Here is a 22,548-nt window from a genome sequence, read left to right on the forward strand (position 1 = left end):
AATTAGAAAAGAAAGACAAGAAAGTACTAGACAGTTTGCCAAACATTCAAATATTCAGATGCCAAGAATTCTTTCCAGCAATCCATCTCCCTCCTTTCCTAGCAAAAAAAAAAAAAAAAAAAAAAAAAAAAAAAATCGAAAAGGAGGGACATGAGTTTTTTTGAAGTATTTTCAGCACCTGAAGTTATGCTAGCAATTCTTGCTAAAGTTAACGGAAAATCTATACATTACCTACCACAATCTTAGACAGTCTGTCCTTGAATCTTGGTCTCCTGCCATTTAACTAAAGTCAATATGTCTATAATAATGGACGGGACTCCCTTTGGGGAAGTTGGTGTGGAATGTGAGATGATAATTCCTCATTTACATATATGTGATGCAAAGCAATGCCTGTGTAACCTGAGAATCAGGAACTATGGTATTCTTGTCATTTACTCTACTTATTTAACATTCTTATTTCCTGTTGCTCTCTATAAGCCACAAATAATATTATGTACTTTAAATAACATGCTTTGCATATTGCTTCACTACTATTTATGTTCTGCTACTATTTAATTTCTACAGCCATAAGTAAACACAGGGTAGAATGGCTGACATCATTGTTCTATTAAATGGTTATCATCATTGTTAGCATACTCATTCTACAGATTTTTTCCCATTCATAGGGAAAGCATATTCAGCAATATACATTGCCCTTGGATTTACTCCAACACAATTTGCAAGAACAATTTTTCTTAGGGAGGAGAGACACATTACCCTTTAAATTTACTCACTTTTTAAAATGTTTCCTTTACACACAATGGCTGCAAAGGAAAAAATGTAGATTGGCTTCTATAAAGTAGCTTGCTATAAAAACAGATTAGGATTCCTTTGCATTACTTTTGAGGTATTTCTTGTTTAATGTGTTTCAATTCTCTGAAGTTATGTCATCCTTTTCTAAATATAAAAGCTTATGACCTAAGTCTGAAGATTGAGCAAGAACACCTAGACAAAAAGAAATATTTAAATGTCTTTTAATATATAAAAAGTAATTGTAGACTTAATTCAATATTAGCAGCTATTATAACTTTTAATTTATCACAAAAAATTATAAAAGATTTTATTTATTTGAGAAAGAGCGAGAAAGAACATGCGTGGTGGGGAGGGGGAGAGGGACAACCAGACTCCCAGCTGAGCAGGGACCTAGATGCAGGCTTGATCCTAGGACCCTGCGACCATAACTTGAGGCGAAAGCAGGCACCTAACAGACTGAGCCACACAGGTGCCCCTATTGTAATAAAATACTAAATCTCCTTTTACCTTTTCCAACACTATGAACACCACCTCTCCAAAAATAAATTGAATTACACTGCCTATATGTACATAACTTAGTATGCTATTTACCAGGGACATTGGCAAAATACATATTCCCTTTGACCCAGAATTTTCACACCTAAGAATGAATATAAAGAAACTACGTGAGTAAAGTGAGTGATAGAGAGTCAATGCAATAGCTATAAGGATTTTATCACAGTATTATTCATGAGAGGAAAAAGCTAGAAACAGCCTAAATGTGAACAGCTATTAAACAATCAGTAAAGTAGTACATGGTCACTAAAATGATGCTGTACGTATTTATTTACATGCCAAGATGTTCTTATGATATCAGGCAAATAAAACATACAATAGAATGTGGGGTATAATCAAACTTTTATAAAATACACATGAATATAAGAATTTCTAGAAAGATATAAAACCTGTTACTTAAAGAAGTAATAGCCATCTACACTAGAGATGACACCTTAGTTATAAAACATAAATATAGGGTATTGTCTAAGTGTTTCACCTCTTTTCTAAATTCTTTTTTGGGAGGAGGAATGCTGGTAGTTAAACACAAAGTGCTTTAACTTCTACTGAGTGTTAAGATTAAATTAACAAAACATTTATACGTGTTCACGAGCCACGGCCTTTATCACTTCACTAACGGAAAAGATTGCATGACGCCAGTAGAAAGACTGCAGATAATGTGGCTTTAAGTAAGCAGTTCTTGGCATGTAAAGAGCAATAAATAAAATCAGAAACTCAGCAAGAGGTCATGCACAGCATTGAAAACTTCTTCAGAATAAACATCTACTCATATGGGCTCTTTTACCTCACTTCGAATTTGTTCATTTGATCAGAAAACTCTTTGCCAAGATTAAAAAAAAAAAAAGCTATGAGAAGAATGTTGAAGCTATATTTAGCTCAAAGAATACCTCTTTCTCAGTTTTGCTCCATTAACCATGGTTTCCTTTTTAAACATAGGAAGTTGTGTTTGGAGTCGCCTTCAATTTTATCATGCCAATCAAATTTAGTTTGGGGGGGAAACGTTTTTGAAAGATTTAAAAACTGGAAATGAACCCTTGAAGGTTCCGCTCTCCTGTGTAGAGTGAGAAGTATCTGAACCCCAAGTCCTGAAGAGGGAGGCAGGCTAGGCAGAGCCTGGGAAAGGCAGCGGCACCAAGCCCCTCCAACACTGTGCCCAGGTGGGGAGATCGCTGATCCACCGTGATCCCCCAACCCCTTCTCCTGACGTGACTTTTGTACCTCTCCATTAAGACAATCATTCTCCTCCTATCCTCTTTTTTTTCTCTACCCCAACCCCTCCTGGCACCCAGCCACCTGTCCAGGAGTGCCCCCTCCTCTCCCATCTTTCCACCCTTGTGGCCAGCCAGCTGGCTGGTTTTGTATGATACTGGGTTGGCGCACAGTGCTTTTTTCTCCCCTTGTATTTTAAACAGGCCCAGAACTGTTGGTTCTACTTAATAGACACGAGATAATGTTATGATTTTAAAGTGATTGAACATGCAGACTATGACAAAAAAAAAAAAAAAGGAAAACAAAGAAGGAAATCTGCCGTTTGTGAGAACATGGATGGCCCTTGAGGGCATTTTGCTAAGTGTAATAAGTTAGAGAAAAACAAATACTGTATGATCTCACTTATATGTGGAATCTACAAAACAAACAAGCAACAACCGAAATAATAGAGACAGAGAACAGACTGGTGGTTGCCAAAGGCAGGGTGGGTGGCGGCAGTGTGCAGTGGTTGTAAAGATGATCGAAACGTACATACTTCCAGTTGTAAAACAACTAAGTCATAGGATGTAACGTACAGCACGGTGACTATAGTTGATAATACTGTATACTTGAAAGTTACTAAGACAGTAAATCTTTAAAGTTCTCATCACAAGTAGAATATTTGTATCTATTTGTGGAGATGGGTTGCTGTGATTATTTCACAATATATACAAATATTGAATCATTATTTCATATACCTGAAACCAGTATCATGTTATATGTCAATTACATCTCAATAAAATTTTTTTCAGTAAAAATTTTTAAAAAGGAGGCAGGAGACAGGATTGTTGTTCTCATCATGGGACCATAGAACTTATGCCAAACTTCAAATCTCTGTTCTAGAGATACTCCCAGCTATAGAGTATGAACACCGAATTCTCAATAGTACAGTTTGAACAGATAGATGAACTTTGGAAGTTAGGTGAATCATATTAGTAGCTAAAGTCTAAGTAAAAAAGTCAAATGGTCTAAAATACTAAACTCAAATGAAAAATGGTTTCTATCTTAAACATTCTTTTGGCCTTTTGAATATCAAACACAGGCCATAATTGTTCCCTATAGCTTGCGGGTAGAAGAAAAAAAAAAAAAAAACCTAGGGGATCAGTAAGGGAAACAGTTATGACCAACATATATGAGGGGCATGATTGTTTTTTCCATTTGGGCAGTTGTTGTTATTTCAAAGCTTTGAGTTAAGTATTTCCTTGGAATAAGAAATATGGAGAGAGCATTAAAAATCACTGTGAAGGCACAAAGTTGACAATTTTGGTGGGGAAATACCTTATTCGTACATACAAAGCATGACAAAGAAATGACCAAAATTTGTATGTGGAGTTGATGGATATCATTTTCATTTGATTTCATCCTCATACCTGTATAAAACATTGTTTGAATTCAAGGTATTCGTGTGAATATTCAAGTCTCAGTGGAGCCAGCCAGGAATGTTAAGATTAATAATGCGTGTCAAATAAGAGAAACAGATATTATGGATTCAGGTGAATATCTTTGCCTTGTTTCTAGCTGTAGTTCAGTATTTTTCTTCTCTGTCCATTATTATTTTTTTTTTTTTACAGGAAGCAATCTTTTATTTCATCATTTTATGGTAAGTTTGTAATTTTTGACTCTAAGCAGAATACCACTATTAAGAAATCCCCATTTTTTTGTGTTTTCTTTCTTTTTTTTTGAGAAATAGATACAAACAAAAAAACAAAAAAAATCCCCCAAAACACAGAAAAGCTTCATGCTTAATGTGATACCCTTGACCTCAGATCAAAATCTTGGATTTGTCTTTAAAAGAGGGATTTTTCTCTGCCCCACAGTGTTTATGACCAAAGAATATATTTGCTTCCTTCCTCACTGCTGTGGGGTTATCACTTGCAACTGGCTTAAACAAATGGAAAGCGCATTACTGTTACACACCCATCTCTGAGCCAGATGAGAAACAAAACAATTGACCCATAAATGTCATCATTAGCTTGATTTTATATATATACCCATATATTAAATGTGTGTTTAGGGTACATATTTGGCAATAAGTCAAAAAATAATCTCCTAGCATTTTTAATAACTCTTATTTAAGCAAAATATGGCATGAAGAAGTAATGCGATCCAGAAATCTGAGTAATCTCAGCCACAGTTCACTAGGATTTTCAGTAGTTATTAAGCCTATGAATGTTTCTAGCTTTTCTTTGAGTCTCTCTGAAAACAGGTCTGTCCTTGAGGTGTCAGATTAACACTGCACTCAGAAGACAAATTGTTCGTGGGCACACTGGACATATGAGAGCCATTAGATAGTGTGCTCGGCATTCTTGAAAAATGAAAAATTCTAGGCAACGTTACATTTTATAAATGCAAGATGTTTATTATTACAGTACCAGCAATAAATGTTTAGAAACTGGAGAGGGTTCACAATGGTTCTGACTAGGAACATATGCCTATCGAGTTCATTGGAAGCGGAGCCATTGATTTTTGGCATTAAACAAAGGGTCTGGAAGCTATTATACATTTAGGCTTCTATGAGTATTTAATTATATCAATAGGAGAACACAATTTCTGTTGTGTGCATAGTGATGAATGTCTCCATTTATTCATGTTACTATGCAGGGTAGATGAGTTTAAACCAGATGCTGTAACCTTCTTGCAATATGATCAAATTATTTAAATGATATTTTCTGAAAATTTAGAGGATACCCTCATGAACATCATTGAGGAAACCTTGCCCATAAAATCTCTTTACATATTTCCCTCAGGACAATATACAAATTAAAATACAAAACAAAACAACTGCATATAAACATTTCTGCTTCTAAATGTGAACTGATAAATGCTATTATACTGCTATTACCTGTATGCCTTTTCCTATGTCTGTCATATCTCTACTTTGCAATGATGCCTGATTAGATATGCAATTTCTACTACATTTTTTTTATTATATTCACCACTGCACAATCTGACATTATCCAATGATACAACCCAAAGCCTGTTGTCTGGCAACTTTCTTCCCATGTGACTGCATATAAGGTAAGCACTCAAGCCCTCTTCTGTTTGACTAAGGTGATTTTACATATAGACTAAAACATGTTAATAAATATATTCCTTAAGAGACTCTTAACATAGGGAACAAACTGAGGGTTGCTGGAGGGGAGGTTGGTGGGGGAATGGGGTAATTGGGTGATGGGCATTAAAGAGAGAACATGATGTAATAAGCACTGGGTGTTATATGCAATTGATGAATCACTAAATTCTACCCCTGAAACTAATAATACACTCCATGTTAACTAAATTGAAATTAAATTTAAAAATTTTAAAAAGTTAAAAAAAGAAATATATTCCTGTGTAAATCAGAGAAATAGAATTTATATTTAAACTAACACTTCGCAGCACTTAGAACATTAGAACAATAAATGACTTGTGTATCATAAGACATAATGAACATATATATCTAATAAATGCATGAGCTTCTGGAAAGCTCCAAACAAAGTAGAAAAATAGTTGAAGAGAGCACAGTGTTCAAAAGCAAAATAAAATTCTGCTTCTCAGTGTAGCAGTTTGGAAATAGTTTTTGGCTCATCAAGCAGTATTATTGACCCATAGTAACCAAATACACGCTAGTATGATTCATTCAATCAATGCTGAAGTTGAGACTTCAATGAACTGATGCTCTGAATTTGTCTCAGGAAGGGGGGATATTGATAGCATGTGCAAAAAGATGAGGTTTCAAATACTCAGGGATAACCTGAGTATTAGGGATAACCAATTATGGGTATGTGTATGTGTGTGTGTGTGTGTGTGTGTGTGTGTGTGTGTGTGTGTGTCTTGAACCCTTTTGAGATTTTCAAGAAAATTTGGATCTCCCAGTTTGCCTGTTTTTTTAGGACTTATAATTGTGATGTTTTTTTACAGAAGATTCAAAGCTTGAATAAATACTGAAGAAAGAAAGAAATCAAACATGTAACTCTTCTTGTACCATTTGATTTAAGTAACATATTTGTCCTTGGTACTGTTTTGGTTAGACATGCAGGAATTATTGGTGGGATTTAGCATTCTACTTAAGTTTATATTTTATTCAAATTGCTGAATCATTACCACTCAATAATAAAACCAGTCATTATCCAGTAGGTATTTTGTCTTTTGACAGATGTTCTATTTCATCATCTATTTGCACCTCCTTATTCTTCACTGCATGATAGGGAATATCTTGGTGGAGTGAAACCAACATAGACTCTATAAATTCAGATTTAGCCATAGCAATGAAATTACTTATTTCAAAAATAAGCATAGTTATATAATTTAGAGAATTACTTTGAAAATGGAAAGAAATAATGTATATAAAGTCCCTAGCAATATGAATACTACAAATTAGACCTCCTTATTGGGTAGGCTGCCAGAAAATTTCTTCCAGAAAGCAATGATTATCTGTTCTATCCAAGCTCTGAATGGTACAATTTTGTTGCGGTACACACTTAATATTACTTATCGCTAGGAAACTGGTAAAAGGAAAAAGCAAGTCTGGATCATTTTAAAGGCCAAGTAGTTGGCTCAACTGAAATTCAAATTCAAACTAAATCTTAAAAGTTGTTTTAACATAAGAAAAAATACCACATTTGTGTATTCATTCTTGGTTTTTACCTATTCTAATGATTTAGGTAAAAATTAAAATTCTGAAACTACTATGATGAAATCAATGACACATGTGCAAATCAGAGGCAGTTGTGGGAGCTCAAAAAAGTTACAAAAGGTTAACCAAAAAAAAAAAAAAAGAAGAAGAAAAAAAAGAAATCCTTAAAAATTAAATGGTGTAACTTTGTACTTAATGTCCAAACATGGCAAATATCAATGTTCAAATTCAGATAATTTTTCCATGTAGGTAGCATGAAAATTATGAAAAGAAGGTACTTTGTCAGTGTTGTAAGCATAAGTCCATGTGAGAAAAAAGGTGAATGAAAGAGAAGGGCAAGAGGGAATAACAAAACTAGGTCATTATTAATGGGTTTGAAACCAGATGATGAATTATCTCAAATACTACATAATAATTAATTGAAACTATTAAATGGTCTAATTACTTTAATAATTTTTACATCTATTTTCTCCCTTGACACATTTTTTCTGCCTTGTACTGTAACATACATTAAAGATATTTTTTAAAAATAAAAAACAAGTGAAATAATCTTTTTCTTTCATTAATCATCCTTTCTGTGGTATTCTAGAAATTTAGGTAACTAATTTTACAGCTATCTATTATGCCTCAGGCAAGAGAAGTGCTTTCTTTATAAGTGCTTATGGTAGAAAAAAACCAAATATGGTTTTCAACAGACTTCTTAACATTACTATTTGTTTATGTACTGGTAGAGGTGCCTCCAAAGCATGAATTATTTGGCAGCTCCACTATTACAAATCTAAATTTCATGTTAAGAATTTTGTCATTTAATTGTTCATGGTATAATGAAGTTTACCATTTTTTAATAGCTCTGACACCTTATTTTTTTTCAAAGATTTATTTATTATAGAAAAAGAGTGGCGGGGAGAGGCAGAGGGCGAGGGAGTGAGAGTCTTAAGCAGACTCCGCACTGAGTGTGGAGCCCAACGTGGGGCTCAATCTCACAACCCTGAGATCATGAGCTGAGCCAAAACCAAGAGTCAGACACTTAACTGATAGAGCCACCCAGGCACCCCATCTGACACCTTATTTTTGATAAGATAAATATGTTTTAATTGCTTGTCTTGGCTTAAGTAGGTTTCATTCTTCAACTAATTCCATTATTTCAATAAGTGTGACTAATGCTAAACATCATGGGAATATAAAACAATATTTGTTATAGTAGAGGAGGAGGAGAAGTAATAGCAGCAGTGACTAACATTGTTTGTTTGCAATACTCTGGTGTCTGCTATATCTACTTCACGAGTACCGTCTAATCCATGATTAATGCCTATTTTAAAGATAGAGCAACTGAAGCTTAGAAAGATTACAAAACCGAATCATCTAGCAAGTAAGTGGTAATGTCAATTTGGATATTAATATTGTTACTCATTAAGATATATAAACTATTTTTCTTTTTCTTTTTGATTCTGTGGTTTAGTTAGGGGAATCATTCACTTGACTGGCAAAAGCAACCTCTTTGGAAACTATTATTAAATATATTTTTTTCCTGTTAGTGTATAATCCATATATATATATATATATATATAGATTATATCCTGTTAGTGTATAATCTATATCTATATATCCTGGCCCTCATTAGACTTTGACCATGAAAAAAAATCATCTTTTTTTTTTTAACCTATAGTATTTCAATGTAGTATTCTGCCTGACCTGAGGAGAGTTGGCCGCTGTTCTCCTGTCATCCAAAATACCAACCTTGGCTTCCTCTGCCACTTCCTAATGAAGATGGAACTCAGAAGGGCTCCCTTGATAACTGAGTGTTCTACAGCCACTGCATCACGTGCTGACACCCCAGAAAGGGGCTGCCTTGTGCATACTGCCATTCTGTCCTGCTGATACTACTCAGAATACCATGCTAATGATGATTGCCTTCTCAGGTCCCTGGGGAAAGACCATATCATAATGCAGGGGGTTGGGATTTGCCTATTGTCTATTATCTTGGGAAGAGGTTCATTATAGTCAGGAATGCCACAGATCTCTGATTTTAAGCGAGGAGAGATATACTCTGGATCCTGATATACTCTGGCTGGGCTCACACTTTGAGGTAGGAAAGTCCTGGATCTCTTCCAAAAATGGGGGTAGCAAGCATAATTAGCCAGAAACAAATAGACCAGGACTGATGATAAGAATGAGTGGTAATACCCCAAATCAATATTTAATCAGAGATGGCGGCACAATAAATCAATACTGCTTGAGACTATTTACCAAAGATATTACTGAGTATCCTTTCCATCAAGTACTGGGTGTTGTCTAATTGACCTTCCAGAGATTATCTGATCTTATAGGGGAGTGCCTTTCTATTGACTAGACTATTTTATAGCTCTGTGGGGTGAGGTTAAGTGGTAGAACACTGATAGCACTGTAAAGGATTCTTACCTGAAAGCAAAGCAAATGAATCCTATCCATAGCAGCAGTAACTAATATTATTTATTTGAGATACAGCTGATCTTTACCAGGTAGAAAAGATAACTTCAAACGTAGTGAGACTTCTGTGAGTTATGACCAGAGTGAGAGGAGCCAATAGCAGAATTTATGTGGACAGGCCAAAATCAGGTGGGAGACAGCTGAGTTTCAGAACTATTCCAAACCAGCAAGAGCCAAGAAGGACCCAAGTCAGCCATGAGCTGATGGAGAAAACAATGACATTTAAAAAAACAAATAAAAAAACAAATAACATTTTTTTTTTAAGACTTACTTAGAGATACAGAGACAGAGAACGGGGAGAGGGAGGGGGAGGGGGGGAGAGAAGCAGACTCCATGCTAAGCGTGGAGCCCTACGCTGGGCTAGATCCCATGACCCTGAGATCATGACCTGAGCTGAAATCAAGAATTGGATGCTTACCCGACTGGGCTACCCAGGCACACTTCAAATAACATTTTTGATATGCATCCAATCTATATTTGTATGAGAATCATGTTTTCAACTTTTTGAAAATTCTGCTTTTCCTCTACATTTCAGCAAAATGGGACTATTCTCTGTCACTATGCTTTGCTCACAAAATGTAATCAGTAATACAGGTGCTTTATTATTGTCAAGGCATAGGTGATTTGTGACTAGATTTCTCTTTCAAAATAGCTTAAAACTCTGACTTTCTAGATACAACATCCTCTACCTCCCGACCAGGTAGTTTTAGGTAGTAGATGATACTGGAATAGGAGCAGAAACAGAAGCCTGGAGAAACACTGGATCAAATGTTTAAGCAAGTGGGCACAACAAGAGAGAGCATAGCATCAGTTCATTTTTGGATGTGGTGCAAGCAATTGTGGTTAAAATTCGTCACAATAGAGGGGACATAAAAGGTATATATGTTTCAAAAGTAGGCTTTCATCCAAGAAGCTGGGGAATGCACACATCACATCATTTATTTAACATCAGAAATCCATTTCTGAAAATTCAGAGGTTCTTTATAAAATGCTGACTAGGGACCTGTATTAGTTTCCTGTGGCTGCTATAACAAATTACCACCAACTGGGTGGCTTGAAACAACAGAATTTGTTCTCTCACAGTCCTGGAGGCCAGAAGCCTGAATCAGTATTTTTGGACCCAAAACAAGGTGTTGGCAGAGTCTGAATCTCTCCAGAGGCTCTAGGGGAGAATCTGTTTCTTGCCTCTTCTGGCTTCTGGGGGCTGTCAGCATTCATAGCCTTTTTCTCTTTTGTGTGTCTAACTTCCTTCTGTATCCTTTTTATAAGGATACAGGGGTTTTTTGGGGGGTTTTCGTTTTTTGTTTTGTTTTGTTTTTTACAAGTAAGGTAGCATTTACAGGTTCTAGTAGAACTTTATATATTTGGGGGTATTATTCTGTCCATTACGGGATCCATTTCCTATTATTTAAACTGGAAAAACTATAATGAACTACATGAAAAACTAAAATTTACATTCAATATCTTTTAATTGCAACACAGTAAAACACTTTTGTCTAAGAAGTATGCTACCATGTTAGGATATAAATCTAAAACATTACTTCCCGATCACTAAGGAACTTATATAGGTATTAGAAAATAGTTGCTTTATATTCCATTAACATGGTCACTCTTGGTTGCAGCAATATTCCCTGCACTGACATTTAGAGTAATCCTTAAGACATCCACATGAGATTCTAAGTTCTGCCCATTGTATCTGAAATGTAAGTGAAGAGGGGTACCTGGGCAGTGCAGTCAAACTGCTGACTCTTGGTTCTGGCTCACGTGATCTCAGGGTCGTGAGACTGAGGCCTACATTGGGTTCTGTGCTCAACACAGAGTCTGCTTGAGATTCTCTCTCCTCTCCCTCCGCCCCTCCTGCTCATGCTCTCTCTTGCTCTCTCTAAAATAAATAAATCTTGAAAAAAAAAAAAAGTGTGTGTGTGTATAAAACTAAAGAGTTTTCCCAAGTACCTTTTTTGTTATTAATGTTGTTGCTTACCATGTATTATTGGGGAGCATGAAAACTACTTTTCCCAATTTTTATTTTCAGATGAAAATAGTACATGAGAGATAGATGTTTGTTTATTAAAAACAAGGAGCATTCTACTCGGATAGATTAACCAAGAACATGTTCTATGGGGCATGTCTATAATGAAAATATTATATTCCGAAAGCTGAGCTATTACTGGGCCATCCTGACTCATATCATAAAAGGGTCAGAGAGAAACATATTCCCCAACAGAGAAAGAATGATTCTCAAATGAACAGATGACTATTGTGACCTGATTGTATATATTATATCCACCAAAATGGACTTGTGTGCCTTTAAATCATTAAAAAAAAAAATCAAAGCACAAAATTGGCAAAGTCTATGCAGCACTAATCTGCCTTCCACTCAATCAAAGTAAATATTTTTTGCTTCCCAAGTCCCCCCCCCCCCATAAAGAGACAGACTATTTCGACAGGTTAGATCTAGGCTATCTTCTTTCTTAAAAATTTAGCATTCTGATTTTATACATCAGTCTCTTGTGACATAAGTAAGTTAATGTAATCATCTCTGGGACTCTAACAATTTGGAATTTCCGATTCTGGAAGATGCTTTCTCCAAATTATAGCTAGAATTTAACCAATTTGCTTCATTTCCACTACTACCACTCTGCTTCAAGCTATCATATTTTGCCTAATTTGCCACAAGAGTTTTCCAATCAATCTCTAAGATTCCACTCTTGCTTCTCCGCAATACACTTCCTCATCTTTGACAAAGCAGAAAAGAATTTCCAATGGAAAAAAGATAGTCTCTTCCCCAAATGGTATTGGGAAAACTGGACAGCCACATGCAAAAGAATGAAACCGGACTACTTTCTTCCACTATACACAAAAATAAATTTGAAATGGATTAAAGACATAAATGTGAGACCTGAGACCATAAAAATCCTTTAAGAGGGCACAGGCAGTAATCTCTGACACTTGCTGTAGCAACCTTTTTCTAGATATGTCTCCTGAGACAAGGGAAATAAAAGCAAAAATAAACTGTTGGGACTACATCAAAATAAAAAGTTTCTGCACAATGAAGGAAACAATCAACAAAACTAAAAGGCAACCTAGTGAATGGGAGAAGATATTTACAAATGACATATCTGAGAAAGGGTTAGTATCCAAAATGTATAAAAAACTAATACAACTAAATACCACTCCCCAAAATAATCCAATTAAAAATGGGTAGAAGACATGAACAGACATTTCTCCAAAGAGGACCTAGAGATGACCAACAGACACATGAAAAGATGCTCAATATCACTCATTGTCAGGAATATGCAAATCAAAGCTATAATGAGACATTACCTCATAATTGTTAGAATGGCTAAAATAAAAAATTCAGGTTGGGGTGCCTGGTGGCTCAGTGGGTTAGGTGTCTGAGTCTTGATTTTGGCTCAGGTCATGATCTCAGGGTCATGAAATCGAGCCCTGGGTTGGACGCCATGCTCAGCAGGGAGTCTACCTGAGATTCTCTCTCTCTCCCTCTCCCTTTTCTCCTTCTGCCCCACTCTCTCTCTCTGTCTCTAAAATAAATAAATCTTTAAAAAAAATGCAAGAAACAGCAAGTGTTAAGATGGATGTGAATGAAAAGGAACATTTATGCACTGTTGATGGGAATGTAAACTGGTGCAGCCATGTGGAAAATGGTATGGAGGTTCTTCAAAAAGTTAAAAATAGAACTACTCTACAATCCAGCAATTGCACTACTAGGTATTTACCTAAAGAATACAAAAAGACCAGTTCAAAGGGATATATGCACCACAATGTGTATAGCAGGACTATCTACAATAGCCAAATTACGGAAAAAGCCCAAATGTCCCTCGACTGATGCATGGACAAAGAAGAAGCGCGTGCGCGCGCACGCGCGCACACACACACACACACACACTGGAATATTACTCAGCCATAAAAAAGAATGAAATCTTGTTATTTGCAACAACATGGGTGTTGCTAGAAAGTATTATGCTAAGCAAAACAAGTCAGTCAGAGAAAGACAAATATAATATGATTTCACTCATATGTGGAATTTCAAAACAAATGAGCAAAGGAGAAAAAAGAGAGAGAGAGAGAGAGAGAGAGAGAGAGAGAGGAAAACCAAGAAACACTCTTAACTATAGAGAACATACTGAGGGTTACCAGAGGGGAGGTGGGCTGGAGGATGGGTTAAATAGGTAATGGGATTAGGGAGGGCACTTGTGACGAGCACGGGGTTATGTATTCAAATGTTGCATTACTATATTGTATACCTGAAACTAATATTACACTGTATGTTTACTAACTGGAATTTACATAAAAACTTAAAAACAAACAAACAAAAAATGTAAACCATATCATGCTGATTTACCAATTTCAAACCTTCAAATTTGGGGACAAAACTCAAAATTTTACTATGCCTGTAGGTGATACACCTCCAGCTACGTTTCTCATCTTGTCTTTTAAAGGCCCCTTATTCCTCATCTCACTAAGTGCTAGCCAGCCACGTTATCTTTCTTTCTGTTCGTCTTTCTTATCTCCGCTTTCAGAGCTTGCTGTGTCCTAAGCTGGAATGTAACTAAATTCCCAGGAGACACATGGCTTCTTCACATACTGTGGGGCTCAGCTGACCTTGAGGTGGGCTTGTCATGATGTTCCAATAGGAAGCAACTTCCCAACCCCAGACACATTTGAATGCCTTGCTCTGCTTTATTTTTTTCCAAGGATTTGGCATTCTCAGAAATGATTTTATGTATAGTTTGTCAGCACCACAAAAGCAGGTGCTTCTGTCTTCATAGGGTCGAGATAATTTAACTTATGTTAATGAGTTAATAACTTAGCTTAAAATTTTAACTTAAAAAGCAATAACTTTTTTTAAAAGGGCATTCTTTCTTTCCTGAATTTAAACATCAATTCATTACTGTGTGTCTTTGCTGCTGGGTAAAAGCATTTCTTAAGGACCAAACACAGGAATCCAAGGCTATACTGCAGGCAGAAATGTGGTTTCTCCAGGGTATGAAATCCTAGATGTGTCAACCTGAGAATCTGTTAAAACTGCTCAAAGGAGTTTATCCACTTTTTTCAACTCATACACCAAAAATGGGTTTTAGATTATCCAAACATTCATCATTTAGGTCTAGTAGCTGTTGAATGGAGCCCATAGACGTCTAAGGAGGGTGTTTACCATCATGACGATCCTCTTCTATTTACCCCAGTTATAGTACAAACAACTGACATTATTTTCTATGTGCCATTATATTTAAAGAATGTTGAGAAGCACTGCATGGACCTACCATCTTTCCACATGCTCTTCATAAACATCTACTCCATTCGTGGTGCAGATGATATCCCCCAGTGTTCCTCTGACCCCTCAAAGCTCTGGACTATCCCATTCTATATCAACATTCTTCTGGTGCTAATCTAAAATTGATCTCAATCAGAAAGTCTTCCCAATATATCACATAAATTCTCATTCTACTTGGTGAATTTCTTTTTTATATATTTAGATTAATTCCTTGATTAATTTATGTACTCACAAAATTCCTTTACTAAATCTCCCTAGTAATTATGAAAATATAAGGTCTCACCTATCAGAGCTGGATTATCACAGCTAGTATCACTTTCTTAAAAAAAAAAAAATGAGGAAACTACTGTGTTGCCTTCAGCCTTTGTACCTTCCAAGAGGTCTTGGATTTAGACATAAGTAAGAGAAAGCAACCAAAGAAGGTTTCAGGGAAAGGCCTGGCCACCAAACATGGCTTGAGGGCCTGGAGCTAGAGAGGAAGAAGATACCAAGAATCCAAAAGCACCAGAGAAAGGCCTCATTGAGAGCTTAACCACTGTGTTACTTGAACTACCAGTAATAAAGGTTATGCCAATTTTTTTTTATTGGGATGCAAATTTATTATAAATGGAAGTATTTCTGTAGATGTTCCTTCTATCTCTACACCTTGGGGAAATTTGCTAAACAGTAAGAACACTTTCTCATAGGAATCTACCAGTCAGTTCTTAAAGTAATACTTTTTTCTGTCCTGTAGCACTCACTCTCTCTCTCTCTCTCTCTCTAGTTGTTAAAACATTTAATGTATTTGATAGGAGCTTCTTTAAGAGCTGGGATGCTACATGAATCTTCATAATACAAAGTGAGTGCATTTTTTTTCATTATCCTAAGTCAGTAGGAAAAAAGCATTAGGTCAGAATTTAGTAACCCGATCCTAGTTCACCTTCTGAACTTGGAGGCCCCGCTTCTATCTTGGCAGACAGGCCAAACAAAGAAAGCCCAGAATTACTACATGGCACCAGCTTCTTCTTCCCAAATGAGATGAGACATAGGAAAAACCTATGGTAATTGTAATTAAAAGCCAAATAAGCAGAATAAGCAAGATAAACTCAGTCCAGCTCAGCTAACATTTGAGTTGATAAATGTCCATTTTGAGCCAGGCAGTTTTTAAAGAGCATATACTCCCTATGGAGATATTCTGGTGAAATAGAAAGGCAGATCTTAGCCTAAAAAGGGGAAGCCCAGAAGACTTAAAAAAGGAGACAAATATTAAATGAGTAAGGCCTTTCAAGAGTGTGGGGATTTATAAAGTAGTGGCTTCCAGGCTGAGGGAACAGTACCCTTAAATGCATTTCCTTTACTGTTCTTGAGTTTCTCAGTGCTAAGCTATCCAATCCTTTATGCGTTATAGTTCATATCTTAGTCTACTTCCTCACCAGGGTATGTTAGAGAGGCCAGAACACGATGTCATGTTGGGAAAAGCACTTTTATGTGAGTAAATTGGACCAATTTTGTGGTTCTCCTACCTTTCCATTCCACTTGTCAGTACAATTTCAAAAATAACTATTAATCTGTACAGAGTTACTAACTTATGTATTTTGGATAAATGATTAAAAAGAAAAATAAAAACAACAGCAATATGACCTCTAAGTATAATCATTTCACAAAACAAAGGGCATTTTAACAACAAAAATCGTAGAAATGTTTCTTAAGCAAAGAATAAAGTCATTAAGTTGCTTTATACATTTTTTTTCTAACATCTTTTAGTTTTAATTTGGCCCAGACTCAAGATTGTTTTCACAGACTGACTCCAGAGTACAAAGTGATTGGGAATATGGGAGTATCCTTTCTCAAACTTGCCAGCTTATCCTCATCATTTTTCTCACTATAGTTACCTGGTAGATACTTGCATCTTCAAGCACATAGGTTCGAGGAACTTCCAAGTCTCCTTCTGGTTTTCATTTGCTTATAACCTTAAACCACTACTGACTTTAAAGTGTTCAGCATAAAACCCAATTTGTGCCTTTATTCATTTACAACAGATGGCCCCAGAGTGAAAAGGGGGAGCAGGTTATAGCTTCCCTTTTTTGTAGCCCCTTTATTAAAATCACTTGCATCATTTTTATAAGGATCACACTTTTTTCTAAGATGTGACTCTTATAAAGGATACACACTTCATTTTAGAACAGTTTAGTAAGTAGTAAACCTGGACTCTCAAAGTCTCCATAAAAAAGTTATGGCCAAACTGACCTTCATCTTAATCACAATACCCAAACCTAATAGTTTCCCAAACATGCAGAAGCCCTAAGCAGAATGACATTCCAGTAACATATGCTGAAGTTACAACTGTTGACCATGAACGTTGCCAGCCCTAAAAAGACCAAGAGCTATTGTTTACCAGGGTGAGAAATGGGACAAGAAAGAATTATTACTCTTTTTGGCTAAAGATATATTGTCAGTTTGCCAAAGGAACGGTAGTTAAATTTCTTCTAAAAATTATAGTTCTGGGGATATGAGTAACTATCACCTATAATAAATACATTCTTTAAAAATTTTGACTATAATTTGAAGGGAAGACTCAAGAAACAGGCTATTAAAGAGAGGGATAAAAAATTATAGGTGTAAAACAAATTAGCAAATAATGTTAATTTAAAAATATTGAAAGAAGGAGGGCGCCTGGGTGGCACAGCGGTTAAGCGTCTGCCTTCAGCTCAGGGCGTGATCCCAGCGTTCTGGGATCGAGCCCCACATCAGGCTGCTCCGCTATGAGCCTGCTTCTTCCTCTCCCACTCCCCCTGCTTGTGTTCCCTCTCTCGCTGGCTGTCTCTCTCTGTCTAATAAATAAATAAATCTTTAAAAAGAATATATTGAAAGAAGGAATTGTGGGAAAGAAAAGCATACCCTCTCTCTCTGCATAGAAAGCATGCCTTTTTTGATATTACATCACAGGACCATGTAAAATTCCCACCAATTAGTCTCACACTTTGTCATTTAGCTTACAATATACAGTATAGACTATGGTAACAGATTGTGCTGGGCTAGTAAGATAATGCACGGTCTGGATCACTGAATATGTCTTCATAGTAACAACTGCATAAAAATACTTAAAAAAATCAATTAGCAATGATGGAGGTCTTTTCAGTAATAACATAAAAGATAAAAAAATGTATTTTCTATTTGGTAAAGAAAAGTACAGGCAGAAATAAAATCTATTTTAATCACTAAATGTACGCCTCAGGAACAACTGCGTGACCAAAATAAGTATAGCTTTTAAGTGGCAAGGGGTAGAAGTAAAACTAAACTTCGGGAAAACCAGTCTTTGAATGATAATTGGTTTGAGAAATGTTAGATCTTTCAACCTGTAAAGGAATGAATGATAAATATTTAGTTTTAATTCAGTTAGATTTACATTGTTCCATTTAAATGACTCTTTTAAGACATACACAGTATTAACGTTCTCAAATATAACAAAAGAATGGGGAATAGTTTAATAAATTTATAGTCCTGTTTTATATTCAGATTTTAAAGATTTATTTATGTATTTATTTGAGAGAGAGCGAGTGAGCACACAGAGGCAGAGGGAGAGGGAGAAGCAGGCTCCCCACTGAGCAGGGAGCCACACGCAGGGCTCAATCTCGGGACCCTGAGATCATGGCCTGAGGGTAGAAAAAATTAATGTATGTTTTATTTCTTAGCTAAAATAACCTATTCTTATCAAGGCAGTAAATATCCAGTGTAGAAAATTAGAAAATAAAGGGAGGAAGAACAATACGAACATTCTCCCAAACCCAAACATACTAGACTATTGACTTTCAGATCTTTTTCTAAGTATAAAGACCTTGCTTTTTCCTTGAAATGTGATCTTATGATACATACTCTTTTGTGATCTGTTTGTCATCATTTGTCTTCATTTCACCATTTCTGTATTGTACCTTTGTTTCCATTTCTTCTATTTCCATTCCACTTTTTGACTCTTTAGTGCACAGATTATATTTAAATTATCTTCAATAAACCTAAAGTTGTTCCAATCAGTACTTAATTCAAGATAAAGAATCACTTTTGGCTGTGATGTCTCTAAAACTTCTTTTCATTTTTATTTGATGTTCTTGAAACCTTCTTCATCTATCAATTTGCCTATGTCTCCATCCATTTCAAAACTTTTTATGACCAAAACGTCTAACATTTATGAAGTAGGAAAAGAAGATAACTGTGTCTATTTATGTATCACACTAATGGTATCCTTAATTACTAACAAAATATATACTGAAAACGGTTCTATTTTTTATTATTAACATATAATGTATTATTTGTTTCAGGGGTACAGGTCTGTGATTCATCAGTCTTACACAATGCACGGCACTCCCCACGACACGTACCCTCCCCAAAGCCCATCACCCAGCCACCCCATCCTCCCACCCACCTCCCCTCCAATGTTTTTGTCATTGCTCTATATGGGTAGGAGTGTCTAGTTAAATTAATGTGTTTTATAGGCACTTGGACTAATTCCACTTTGGGTGTTTATACGATCAATTCAATACATGGTTTCATTTGTTTCTATTTGTTTTCAGGTTTTAGGAATGCTATTTTTTCCCCTTTTAAATGTTTTGTTTTACAATTATGCAGAATATTTACATGGTTCTAGGAAAAAAACCTACAAAACAGCATATTCGAAGAAGTCTAGCTGTTATTTCTGTCCTCTTCATCTTCTTCTCTCTTATTTCTAAAAGTATCCATATGTTTTCTAATTTCAAAATTATTTTTCCAGATCTTACAATAAGCTATACGCATATGTATGTATTAACAGTTAATATGTTTGCTTTTATATTTTTTAAAGATTTATTTATATATTTGAGAGAGAGAGAGAGAGAGAGCACAAGCAGGGGGAGTGGCAGGCAGAGGGAGGGGCAGAAGCAGGCTCCTTGCAGAGCAGGGGGAGCCCCAAGTGGGACTCTATCCCAGGATCCCGGGATCATGACATGAGCAGAAGGCAGTCGCGTAACCAACTTAGCCACCCAGGTGCCCAGGGAGAGAGAATCTTAAGCAGACTTTGCACTGAGCAGGGCCCTACACGGGGCTTGATCTCACGACTCTCAGATCACAACCTGAGCCAAAACCAAGAGTTGGAAGCCTAACCAATGTGTCACCCAGGCACCCCTGTTTGCTTATATTTAATGTGTTCCCATTTATACTTATTACATGTATAATAGCATGTTATACCCACTTTCTCCATCTAGCTTTCTTTAACAATACGTACTGGGGAAAAATCCTTACTAGTCATATTCCTTTCATTGTGTTAGGATTAGTATTGCCTAGAACTCTATTGGTTTACTTTACTGTGTGCATTTAACCAACCCATGTCCCTTCTTGATATACATTTGGGTTTTTTTCCAGGCTTTATTTTTCATGTATTGCTACCATAAATAGCCTTTTACACATCATTTTATTTTTCATATTTTTTTCAGTGTATCTCTGGGATATGTTCTTAGAAGTAGTATTACTGGGTCACAAAACAAATGCAAAAATGCTGCTGGTAATTATTAAATTTCCTTCCAAAGTGGTTCTAACATTTTGCATTTCCATTACCAATATAGGAGAATGTTTTATTCATTTTCATCCACAGAGGGTACTGCCAAACTTTTGGATGTTAGCCAATACAATATGTGAGAAATGGGATCTCAGGGTGTTTTTAATTTGCAATTTCTTATTATGAGCAAAGCAGAACATCTTTCCATATTTTTCAGAGCACTTGTATTTCTGTTCTCTTTGAGCTACCTCAATTTTTTTTTTCATTTTTCTATAGCACTGGGACTTTTGGTTTTAGATTTAACAGAGTTAATGGGTTACCCTTATCTATTGTACAAATTACTTTTTTTTCAGTTTGTCATTTTCCATTTTTCAGTGGTGAATTTATCAATTTACTGATATTTTCCATAATTTTGTTTATAAATTGTGTCCTAATATGGGCAGTTTTCTCCATTCTGGATTTTTTAGTCAAACCTACCACCTATGTTCTCTTCTAGTACTTACAAGATTAAAAAAAAAAAAATCTCTAACCCATTTAGAAGTTATCCAGCACATAATGGGAGGACTGGACCCAAATTTATTTTCTTTACGTAGCTCTCATTACACAAATTTACTTATTACAAAGTTGTATCTTTTCCTCCCTGATTTGAGATGCCATTTTTATCTTACACCGACATTGCATCCTCAATTTGGAATATTTCCAGATTTTCATTAATCAGGTATGTTTTTAATTAACACTAATTTGTTGACATGAATGGGACAGTTGTCCAAAAGAACATCCTCCCTTCTGATTTTGTCTGCTTGCTTCCTCTTGATGTCCTTTAGCTTATTGCTCTTTCTGTGATATTTTCAGTAAACTGTTAAGTTAAATGTGAAAGCTTGATGGATTCAAATGAGACATTTTTGACTAGAATAATCATTGCTGAAATTATATACCTCATATTATATCATAGCAGAAATTACATATCTTGTCGACCTGCCCTCAAAGCTGCTAAAATTATCTACCACATTTGTTAACATAAATGATCTCTCTGTTGTACGTTTTTCCCTTGAGATATTTCTAATAACAAAAATTAGGATTAAGTTTCTTTAAAATAGATTAATATATTTTATAAAAATAATACACAGACTAGAGGACAAAAATAATTGAAAATGTGTTTGTTAAGGTTGCTAGAGTTATAGGTATTTTCTTTCCAAAATTATCCTTAATGTTGTATTTTCATGTACTTCTACACTTTTAAAAATTTAGTTATATCATTATTAAAACAAGGGTCAAAACTATCTCACCCAAATCATATCATCAGTAGATACTTTAATCGGTTTTGGGGTTTTTTGGTTGTTGTTTTGTTGTTGTTTTGTTTTGTTTTTAGAGAGAGAGTGCACATGGTAAGAGACTGAGGGAAGGGCAGAGGATGAGGGAAAGAGAGAATCTTAAGCAGTCTCCAAGCCCAGCACAGAGCCTGTCACGGAGCTAGATCCCTGGACCCAGAGATCATGACCTGAGCTGAAATCAAGAGTCAGACATTCTACTTACTGAGCCTCCCAGGCGCCCCTCATCAGTAGATATTTTAATGACATATGTATCATTCAAACATTTTCTCTTTTTACTTATTCCCTTATTCCAAGCAAAGGAAATGAAAAATTAGATCCATATTCAACATTTTTTAAAAAAAATTGATGACTATAAATTCTGATTTTTAAAAATGTATTTATTACTTATTTTCAATTTTTAAATTTGCTTTTTATGAATTAGTTTTTCATGAATTTGCATGCCTTCCTTGCAGAGTCCATGTTAAACTTCTCTGTATTGTTCCACTTTTAGTATACATGCTGCCAAAGCCAGCCCTGTTTTCAGTTCTATAGAATTATTACTAATAGACAATTAATATAATTGAGATTTGACAGGTAATTATTAAACAAATTTTATTCATTTTTTTAATGAGATGAATGGGTTTTTACTCTAATTATTTTATGCAGACGTGGATTAATATAACTTATTTCTAGAATCACCCAGGATTCGACCTCAAATTTACTCCTCCTTTTCATGGTTATAAATGCCAACAGTAAGCAACATATT

At 35.5% G+C, this 22,548-nt stretch overlaps 1 protein-coding gene and 1 pseudogene across 8 annotated transcripts in view; both read right to left on the bottom strand.

Moving 5' to 3' along the window:
* The window catches only part of SEMA3A (semaphorin 3A), an 818,384-nt gene that overhangs the window by 480,020 nt on the left and 315,816 nt on the right, over nucleotides 1-22,548 (bottom strand). The gene's annotated exons all lie outside the window — the stretch shown is intronic.
* On the bottom strand, nucleotides 22,216-22,313 carry LOC113267210 (U6 spliceosomal RNA; annotated as a pseudogene).

This window comes from Ursus arctos, unplaced genomic scaffold, assembly GCF_023065955.2.
Source record: "Ursus arctos isolate Adak ecotype North America unplaced genomic scaffold, UrsArc2.0 scaffold_3, whole genome shotgun sequence".
Lineage (NCBI taxonomy): Eukaryota > Metazoa > Chordata > Mammalia > Carnivora > Ursidae > Ursus > Ursus arctos.